Source organism: Colossoma macropomum, unplaced genomic scaffold (genome assembly GCF_904425465.1).
Source record: "Colossoma macropomum unplaced genomic scaffold, Colossoma_macropomum, whole genome shotgun sequence".
Lineage (NCBI taxonomy): Eukaryota > Metazoa > Chordata > Actinopteri > Characiformes > Serrasalmidae > Colossoma > Colossoma macropomum.
The window spans coordinates 27,176,040-27,187,674 of NW_023494786.1; the positions used below are offsets into that span (position 1 = coordinate 27,176,040).

General features: G+C 39.0%; 1 protein-coding gene across 1 annotated transcript in view; it reads right to left on the reverse strand.

The window, feature by feature from the left end:
* Positions 1-11,635, reverse strand: part of frya (furry homolog a (Drosophila)) — a 158,226-nt gene extending 146,591 nt beyond the window's left edge. Inside the window, exon 1 of the mRNA XM_036565238.1 lies at positions 11,522-11,635. The gene's annotated coding sequence lies outside the window, so the exon portion shown is untranslated. The remainder of the gene's footprint in view (positions 1-11,521) is intronic.

The following is an 11,635-nucleotide window of genomic DNA, read 5'->3' on the forward strand; positions in this document are numbered from 1 at the left end:
AGATGCTTCACATAACTTAACAGAGCTATTGAGTCAACCAGTTTCACAACACAAGCAATAAAATAAGCTTTACTTTTATGATTGGTTAGCTCAATTCTGCCACTCTGGTTTTATTCCTTTGAACCACAGGCTTATTATATAGTTATTAATCTTAATGTCAGCCTGAATGGGAAATCAGATCGCATTTTCTTTCTGTATTGTAAGCAGTTTTCAAGATTTGACCTGATTCATTCTATTTACACTTCTCACTGAAATACGTCCCTAGAGCGACCAGATGAGATGAGACTAAAATTTACCTTCCTATGTAAAACCACATCAACAATGTTTTACTTCCAGTAACCTCCTGTAAACATGGTTTCTCACCTTCCTGTCTCCTGTTGGACACAGTGATATCACTGTTTTTGTGATTTCACAAAAACCAACACATTTACATCCATCTGCTTACTCAGCCTACAGCAGTCCAGCTCTGGCCATTCACACTGAAGTTATAAGGAGTGTTTCAGCCCGGACTGCTTGTAGAATGAGGCACAATACAGTACAGCCAATGAGAACAGAGGTAATTTACATATATCAGTCTTAAAGGCACAGTAACAAAAACATCCTGTTTAATTCTAAGAGATAAAACATGAACTATGACTGTTTTCAGTACATAAACCCACACAAGAGTCATAACTGGATAAAACATAAGAAAAATGTTGTAAAAGCATTTTTGAATCTAACTGAAAAATCCTGCAGGTCTGTTAGGCTCATCTAATCTTTCACTCTTTCTGTTTTGGAAAGACTGTCAAGGTAAGCATCTTCCCCAAACTCAGCAGGAAGCCCTACAGGCTCTGCTGCTACTTCCACAATAACAGCTCATAACTGGCCCGTATTTGCTGTTTAGAGGCAGGATCACAACAGGAGTTCATACTGACTCACATACACGCACATGCACTGAAAACAGATCTTCTTTAGGTCCTGGAGGTTACTGCATAATTGTGTACACTCATAAATAAAGACAGAGGCATTCCTGTAAACGCTTTCTGCCACTTTCCATCTGCGTTTCCAAACGAGACAAAAGTGGCCCACACCTCAATGAAAGAGTTTTTCCACAGCTGACCCACATGAGCAATACAAGCGCACTGTGTGTGTACTTAAAGGCGTTTTCTGTTTTAGAAAGCTCTCCAGGCTGCTGGAGAAAAGACGCACTGTATGCCAGGAAAACCACTTTCTAATGGCTGTTCACACCTGAGCGCTTCTATTTTTAGTATCTGGTTATTTTCCATCATAACTGAGTCAATCAACTGTGCTGTACAATTAAGAGGGTCTGAACACAGCAACAAGAGGGTCTGAACACAGAGGGTACTGTTATTCTAAAATAAGCATATACAATGTCCACTTAAATTGAATCACTATAACTTCTTTCAGTGAAGTAACAGAAGAGGAGCAGTAGGCCTTTTCTGAAATTACTGTCACAGATCTTTACAAACACATATTAAAGTCAACCTGAAATCAAAACTGAATTTTTACCTTTAGTTTTCTTTTCCATAATCTTCCACAAAAACGTAATGACTTTTGCTCCACCTCTAAAATATCTTCTGATGTTTGTTTTACATCACCGTGGACAAAATAATATTAACCAATAATATAAATTCACCTTGCCCACTAGAGATCTGCACGGGAGAGTTTTCTCAATCCCGCCCCCACCCGCACAGTTCCATCAAGGTGACCTGACATCCTGTATCTGACACAGTCTATTCACAAATACATTATTCTCTGCTGACGTCATGGTCATCAGCTCACTGTGAGGTAACCTCACCAAATGGCATTTATTCATTTATATGTAACAATAGCAGAACCTTTTTGGTGCTATATAGAATCCTTTTCAACAAGGTTGTATATAGAACCACATACAACACATTCTTAATCATTCTGAAGAACCGTTTCACGATGCAAAGAACCCTTTAATCATGCAAAGGGTTCTTTGAGTGTTCATGTTTCTATTCAGAACAATTTTCTTTACTTAAAAGCGATTCACATGAACATTTAGATTTTACGTGCATTGAAAGTTTGTAAAACGCATTTTACATTTTATTTAAAGATTATAACAGACATTAACATTCATTCAACTTTGTATGTAGCGTTTTTACAGTGATTCTTTCAGTAAAGAGTCCACTGAAACCTGGTTAGACTACGGCTTATATTCACAGTCAGTGACGTATATACGACTTCCAGAAGTGACTTTTATTATTTCTTGAAAATTTTCCCACCTATTGTAAATCAGAACATGGTTGGTTGAGTTTTTCGTCACTGTTCTAATTATGGTGGTAGTTTTCTAACATGTAAGGCCTTCAGTTCAGCTCCTAAAGTCCTAACCAATGGGCGAGCTCACTTGGTTGTATCTACCGAGATACCACTGAGAAAAAAAAACTTGATTGGATAATTTTTTTGTTGTGTGTCCTAAGAATTTCAACACAATGCAATAATAAGGCTTGCGCTACAATGCAGAGTTTATACAACAACAGGATGACTATAAACTGAAAAGAAATAATTAGGCCTTTCTGAGTGCCCCATTGGAAATATGTCATGGTAGGGAAGGAAAGTGCATGTTATGCATGCAATGATTTCATGTTGACAAGCTGACTGAGCTCTAATGAGGAATCGGTATTCACTCAGAGTGTCATTCCTCCACAGTTCGGCTAAGCGTTTGGTACATCACTGAACGAGAAAGACTGGTCGCACATCTTTCTGATTGTTTTATAAACCAGTGTAGTCACCTCCACAGGGTGTGTGTGTGTTTGTGTGTGTGTATGCAAACCTAATATAGGTCAGCTTTGCCAAACTGCACACTCAGCATGCCTGGGAGAAAAATACCAACAGAACCAAATACATGAATGTAAACAACTTCAGAGAACACACACACATCTCCGTATCCAGAAGAGTGAAGCAAAGTAAAAATAAAAGTGTGACCACAATCTTGCAAATTCTTAATAGCTAATAAAAATTATTCCAGTCCAATAATAATAGTCTAGTTACTGTGTGAAATGTAGCTGGAGGTCAGATGTCATCAGCACCACAAACATTAAGCTGTGGATATACAGCATTTTCTCTCTGACCTCCTCTGTTGACTTTGATAAATGGCTGTTTTATAATGAAAGAGAATAAAAGGCTGGTTTAATTTCCATCAACAGCACAAGACACATACACACCCAGATGGTCAGTTCAGGTCCACGTCCAAGGTTCATTTCCTTTTTTTTTCTTCTTTTTTTCGATTCCTATTTAACACTTTTTATACAGTTGTGTTTCTGTGTTTCTTTGTGAAGTGACCATAAAAGGCATTATCTAAACAAAACATTGCTATTTTTGTTATTGTCATAACAATTGTTAGGTCTAGGTCGAGTATGAAGTATGAGTATGAATATGTAGCAATGGAAACATGAAAACACAAAGACACACACTATATCTAGTATAGATAGATAGAGAGAGAGAGATAGAGAGAGAGAGAGAGAGAGAGAGAGAGAGAGAGAAACCTACATATGTTATTTCTCTACAAATTAGTTTAGTTTATTATGTTTATGTTTCTATTTTGCTTGTTTGTTTGTTTAATTTCTATTCCTGTATTACACTTTTATATTTTTGTAGTTGTATTCATGTTACTTTATATAGGATCTTTAAAGCATTACGTAAACATTATTATTATTATTATCATTATTATTATCATGGGCCGCACGGTGGCGCAGTGGGTAGCGCTCTTGCCTCACAGCGAGAATGGCCTGGGTTTGATTCCTGGCCGGGCGACCAGGGTCCTTTCTGTGTGGAGTTTGCATGTTCTCCCTGTGTCTGTGTAGGTTTCCTCCCACAGTCCAAAAACATGCAGTTAAGCTAATTGGACTTGCTAAATTGCCCCTAGGTGTGAGTGAATGTGTCTGTCTGTCTGCCTGCCCTGTGATAGACTGGCGACCTGTCCAGGGTGTATCCTGCCTTTCGCCCAATGACAGCTGGGATAGGCTCCACCACCCCACCGCGACCCAGAAGGATAAGCGGTTTAGATGATGAATGTATTATTATCATTATTATTGGTGGTGGTGGTGTTTTTACAGCTCTAGGTCAAATTAGTAACACTTTAATTTTTATTGTCTTCAGCTAACATTCAGCTAAATATCTCTGAAATGCACTGAACTCCAAATTAAATGTAACAGATTCCAACCCTAAACCTAAACCTGACATTCACTTCTACCCAAAACCTAATCCTAAACTATTTTGTTAACAACTAAAGCATCTGTAGATCTTCTACCCAAATGCAAAAAGCACAACCTACCGTGACAGTAGTCTGTAGTTTACTTCTACAGCATATAAAACCTCTCTGAATTTAAACTGACTTTTTCTTGTTATTTATAGCAACATAAGACCAAAAAGACTGCAGACATCTTGACTCCGATCTTCTGTGTCTCACCTCAGCTCAGATACTGTAGTCTCTGCTAATCAGGAAGCTTAGTCTGTGTATTAATGAAACAGCCAAAGCACTGATGAATGTTTGGAGATGCAACAGGGAATGACCAATACAAACAAGTCCACTGCTACTGTCCACAACATCCGTTACAGTTCGGTCTCCTTCTGACCACTCTGCCTACTTAAAACACCTCAGTCACAATGAGTATTAACGTACAGCAGTGGTCACAATCAGTCCTCCTGGAGTTTAATTACTGAGTTTAATCGCTGATGCTCCCCCAGGCGAAATTATGTTTCATGGTCCAGAAGGTCCAGAAGTTGGGATTCCACTGCAGCTGAAACCTCGACAGACTATTTGAAGAAGCAAGATTTCTCAGTAAACTGGATAACTGTAGTCAAAAGGGAAAAGACACTGGAGATGCAAAATATGGACTGATGACAATATAAGACATTATTTGCCATGTGCATATCTGCCAGTGCTGATACAGAAATAAATCTACATGGATTAGGATTATGGAGAAATGTAATATTTATATCTTCTATAGGGCTACATATGCAGTAAAATGCATAAATGTAATGTTATAAAAAGTTATCTGGCTAGCTGAGAAAAGTCTGTTAGCCTCCTCTGTTCCTTTATTCTTTATGCATGTTAATGCAGAGCTCAGTTTCAACCCAATTCCAGTATGTTCAGTCCAGCTAATGAAGACCTTCTGAGGATCCTGATTAATTAGACGTGCTAGATTTGGCCTGGAAAAAAAATAATTAAAACTCAAGAGAATAAGTTCTCAGGTGAGTGGGTGCTGCTTTATATAAAGGAGAATTCCACTGATTCCCTACATAATTAAATTGCTAAAATGTAAACAAAGTCATTTACAGTGGTTTGATGTGAAATGCATCATTCTAGAGAAACGTACCAAGTCAGGACTGTTCACAGTGGTGATAGGAACTAAACAAACGTCACATTTAATGCCCCTAAAAGCTCCCTCACATAAAGCTAAAACACAAAATCATTACCTTGTGAGTAAGGACATTGTTTTATGACATTTTGGCTTAAAACATACTTTAAAAATACATTTTAAGGAAGAGGTACATGCAGCAAGATAAAATAGTCCCCCAGGAAAATGTATTTTTTTCAGAGTTAAGACTAGTTTACTGACCTATCAAGTTCATTGACCTATAAAAAACCTTGGGTTCGCTGATCATTGTGGATACTAAATAAAATACCTATATTTGCATTGAAGATATCGCAACCTTTGGTTCCTGTCGCCACCACTGTAAAGAAATCTGAGTCTGTGAGTTTCTCTACTATTTACTATTTCACATCAAACCACACTGAATGACTGTTTACATCTCAAAGACTGAGTCAGACAGTGGAACTGAGTCAAAACGTGGAGACACAAATAAGTTTAAGGGGTCAATGTATCATGTAGGCTTCACACTACGCAATGCTCAGCTTTTGGGATTCACTCAGGCCTTCAGGGAAAAACAATCATGATACAAGAGCGCCCTCTACAGTCTGGGATGAGGCAGTGTGACTGGGCCAATCAGTGACAGGACAGTCGCATTGCCATGCACAAAACATAGCTGGTAATGCAGCAATGACATGTGAGAAAAATCCCTATCTTCAAAATACTGTGATACAGCATTATGAGCTATGGATATAAATATGCATACATTACACAACTACATTCAAACATACTGAAAAAATGGCCAGTTTCACCAGCCATTTTCAAACTCTTAGACTCTGTAAAGCATATGCAGCACGCTCTATATGAACCAACCACAGCTCAGAAATGACCGGACAGCGGCCTGGCCGAGGAAACCAACACCTCCAGCGGCCGAGGGGATTCAACAAGCTGTTGCCATGGTGAGGAGCCTTTGGGTTTGCAGTGGCAGAGCGAGACCTGGTGAATAATTAATAAACATCTATTATTAGTATAAACTCATCTAAAGTTAATTGCATCGAGGCAGAGCCTTCATCTCTAACTTCTGAAGAAGGAGAACGGCCTTCATGCTCCAGACGACTGACACAGTTTATCATCCTGCAGTCTGTGAACGATCCACTTTGCATAAACTGTACCTCAATGACGTATGCAGATGGTATTTCATCAGCACATATATGTAGTTACTTAAACAGGAATTATAGAAATTATAGAAACTTACTGAGAATTGTTCATAGAATAACCAGACGTCTAGAGAGTTTAATGCCTTTAAAAGCTGCCTCGCAGAAAGTTATTACATGAAGTGGTTGTGAATACGCTGCCCGATGCCTGATACACTGTTTTATGATAGATTTGAGAGAATATTTTGGTCTAGAACATTTTTTAAATCCGTTCATGGCAGAGGGGTACATGCAGGGCCCACCCAACCAAAAAAAAACTTTTTTTTTTCAGATTTACCCCTATTTTATCGACATCACATATAAAAAAATGAGAAGACGTGTAAATTTCCTGGCTATTCTGAATAGTAAATAAAATGGTTATATTTGTGTCGTAGACATTGTGATCCCTGGTTCCCATCACCACCACTGTATTGAAATCTGAGTCGATAAGTTTTTCTACACTGTTAGAAATGAAGGTTCTGTGAAGGTACATTTTTCGTTCATCAATGTACTAACAATGTAAATGTTCCCTCAAAGGTACAACAGTGGTTTTAAGGTCCAATTATGTACCTTAAATAAGTTTTTCCAGGTGAAAAGTTCGTATTTGTACCTTTTCATAACTGAATGTTTTAAAACAGAACAATAAAATAAAAAGCCTGGAGACGAGGCGGGGTGTGTGGAGTGCGGGGTGTGCTGATGTGTTTTGTGACCCAGTTTCACAGAACAGAGTCCAAAAAAACACTAAGTGATGGTTAAAAATAAAACACAGCATTTTCCTCTTACCCCAAATGTACTTGATCAGCCAAAACATGTTTGGTGTCTGAAGTCTGCTCCTTTAGTTTTGCCCTGGAGCTACGAGGCTAATGTAGCTAAAAAAGTAATGGACGTTTATGCTCCATCAGTTAGCGTCATGCTAACTGCATGCTTAAATCATCACACACTTGCCTGAATCTTTGCTAAGTTAGTAAATAATCTCAAATAGGCCTGCTGATGGGGTTTCTGATACTGTATGACACACCGCTATCTACAGAAAACAGTGCTAGCTGTCTTGAAGTCTGAATTCTGACTGTACCGTGTCTATGTTTGTAAATAACCGTATGTCATATAGTTCCAGGAACCACACTACGACACCAAACATGACTTCGCTGATCAACTAACCTACATTTGTGTGAAGAACTATTTAAAGAATTATTTCTTTAAAGCGAAATTTTATAGATTCTTCAAAATTTCTGCAAAATTCAGTCCCTGAGATGTAAACTAAGTCATTCAGAGTGGTTTGATGTCAAACGGTTGTAGAAAAACGTACAATTACTTAACACATAGGAACCAGGGGTCAAAATGTCTACAACACAAATATAGCCATTTTATTCACTCTTCAAAACCACCAGTGAACTCATTTTTTGAGTCTGGATATGTGATGTTGATAATAGTAAAATAGTGATACATCTGAAAAGATATGTCTTCTTTGGAGACCATTTTCCCTTACAAGACCTTGCATGAACTCTCCACCATGAAGATATTTTTAAAAATATGTTTCTGAGCATAATATTTTTAGATTAAAAATTGGCATTTGGGGACACTACATTCCAGGCTCAAACTTTATGTCCTAAACACTGATATGCTGATCTTGCTTAAAAAAGCTTAAATATATATAACTTTTAAATTGCATTGAAATCACAATCGCAATATTGCTAAAAAAAAATAAAATAAAATTCAGGGATTTTCCTGAACATCTTATCTCAAAACTATCTTAAAACAATAGACATGTAGCCATTTCATGTTTGAACGTTTTGTGAAGCAGCTTTCAGAGGCACTAAACTCTTCAGAAGTCTGGTTCCCTTCACAACCACTGTGAACCATTCCTACCTATGAAGAACCAAGCACTTCACATTAAACCACTCCAAATGACTTTGTTTACAACTTATCAATTTAACTGTACATGAATTTTGAGCTTAATCTGTAGTCAAACGCAGACAAATGACTGAAGTTAAAGCAGTGATGCTGAAAGCAGTATTAATACGGCCTGCGCTGCAATGTTCTCAGCATTCAGACTGCTCTCCATCATAGTGCTAGCGCTTTCCAACTGGCTGATAATGGGGGCTTTCAGTCCTCATCCTGCACCTGTCCCAGACACCGCCTGCCTGTCAACACATACAGGAGGAGCCAAATGTGCCGGACACCCACTGAATAACCGCTCAGAGAGGAGAACAAGCCCTATCAGCCAATAAGCATGCAGGGAAGCAGGTGCTAGGCCTGTCCTGATGCTAGCCACGGACACTGCGCATCCAGTTACAGCCAGGTGATCATGTTCTTCATCGCATCAGCCATTGATACGGATAACAAGCGCTCATTGTCCGTCCCTTTTTGAGACAGGAAAAGGAAATAAGCAGTTGGCCTGGGGTCAAACAATAGAGCCACTACAACCCCTCGCATGGGTGTCAAGTGACTAGGGCCACACTAGAGGCTGTAGTCCCGTGAACCAGAGCGTGCCCGGCTATTGTGGCACTGCCACTTGTGCGTGTCACACCGTTATTGACCTGTGCGTGAATAGGCCGCCCGTTTAATAATAGAGGCATCAGTTCGCACGTCCCACGGACAGCCATTGGAAACTTATGCAGTGGGATAAATACGAAAGCGTGCTATAAAAGAGAGGAGAGGAGGTGGAACACGATTATGTAAATGCAAACAGATCATAAAGGCGCCATCAGCCTACACACGTATTTATAGCAAAAGGCACTAAACACAGCTCTCTGGTTGCCTGAGAAACAAGCAGAGCCTTTATTTCGATCAAAGCAATGCTGGTGGATCATATTTGTCATGTAATAAGCAGGATGTACGTCCTAATTAGCTCTACAGTGGCAGCTAATGAGCTCCATATCAGCTCAGCACTTCGAGGGGAATTCCATCAGATTTTCAAAATTTCTCATAATTAAATCGTTCACAGTGAAGGTGATGGGAACCAGACTTCTGAAGTGTTTAATGTCTCTTAAAGCTCACTCACAAAAAGTTATTACATGAAACGATTTTGAATATGCTGTCTGACACCTGAGAAATTGTTTTATAATAGTTTTGAAAAGGCTTTGGCCTAAAACACACTTTGTTGATCCATTAGCTAACGGTGGAGAGGGTGTTCTAAGGCAAAATAGTACTGAAAAGAATGTATATTTTTGGATTAACTACTACTTCACCAATATCAGCATTACATATAACGTCTCAGAGGACATGTAGGTTCACTGCTCTTCTTTGAAAGTAAATAGATTGGCTATATTTGTAGTGTACACATCACAACCCCTGGGTTCTGCCACCACCACTGTAAAGAAATCAGAGTCCTTACGTTTCTCTACATTAAACTGTTTCACACCAAAACACTCTGAATGCCTTTGTTTACATTATAAGAATGGAATTATGCAGAAATTTGGAAGATTCTGTGGAATTATCCTTTAAACATGCTATTAAGGTACAATGTCTTAAGACTCCCAACCTCGTTACTTGGCTAGTGTATAATATGTTTATAATAATATTAATAGCAATGCAGCTCAAGGTGCTATACCAAAAAAACAAGCCATTAGAATAAGCAAAACATGAAAGTCCATCTTTTTTAAAAGTCAGTATCTATACAACACAATGTACACTACAGCACATACTTCACATTCATAACTAAGTAGCCTATATTGGTTTTAAACTTGTAAGGATCAACAATGACTTTCAGTTTTGTGGTTTAAATATTTCTACAGTTTCTTAATGGAAGTTGTTCAGAAGTGAAAGATCCAGCTCAGTGAAGCCAGAGTGGACTGAACTTTGAACATGTCAACATTCAGCAAGTTTGTTCCTACAGTTCACAATAAGCATAACAAGCATTCATTTGACTTCACGAGCTACTGAACTTCTTAAAGTGAAACATTCCAAAACTTCTGCATTATTAAGTCATTGAGATGTAAACAAAGTCACCAGAGTGGTTTGATGTGAAAGGGTTCACTGTCTACAACACAAATATAGCCATTTTATTTACTGTCCAAAATGTCCAGTGTACCTAAACCCGTCTTCTGGGTTCATATATGTAATGTAAATGATGGTAAAATAAAGGTAAATATGAAAAAAAAAGTTTAGGGTACTATTTTGCCTGAGAACACAGTGCATGTACCCCTCCACCATGAATAAATGAGAAAAATATGTCCTAAAACTAATCAGGCCTCAGTCATCATATTCATAACTATTTCCTATAACAGCTTTCTGTGAGGGAGCTTTCAGAGACATGAAACGTTTCAGACGTCTGGTTCCTATCACCACCACTGTGAACAATCCTGACTCTTTAAGCTTCTATAGATGATCATTTCACATCAAACCACTCTGAATGACTCTGCTCACATCTTCACCATGTAATTATGCAGACATTTGGAAAATTCTGGTTAAATTCCCCTCAAACTGTGAGGTGAACCACACTTTTCGTTCTAACACCTGTCAATGCTGAATATGTCCTGTGTGAACTGCTCCAGGAAGCAGTTGTCTTACTTGTGGCCTAAGCACTTTACTGGCAAGCAGGAAAAACAGTGAAATATTAACTCAGTCACAGAACCACAGTGGTTTAGTAATGGCTTTTAAAGCCTGACTTTGCCATGTTTGCTGCTGTAACCATACAAGAGGAACAATTCGCCTTAAAATAGTCTTCTTTTAATAACAGACGCAACACCAACAACACATTCACGTCAAAACGAGTTATCAGTCGCAGCACAGAGTCACAGAGAGCCGGTTTTATCCTGAACCTGAGCTCTGAGCTGAGGACTCGCTGCACTTGTTGAAGCTGCAGCCTCCCACACAGCAGCCCACGGCCGAGCTGCCTCACACAGAGCAGCTGCCGCTGTAATGAAACCCACAGACCGCTGACTGTGATTAATATTTCATACCGAACTGTGGTAACATTCAAACGCGACACGCTGACTCTACGTATCTCTCCACTTCAAGTAAGCAAACGACTCTATGAATGAATTCACTTACCGTGCAGACACTCCGGACTGTCTCATCCTCTCAGCCAGTGTCTGTCCGTTAAAGTGTAAACCGGAGCCGTTACAGACTCAGCTTCACAACTGCCGTCCACCGACGCGACTACGC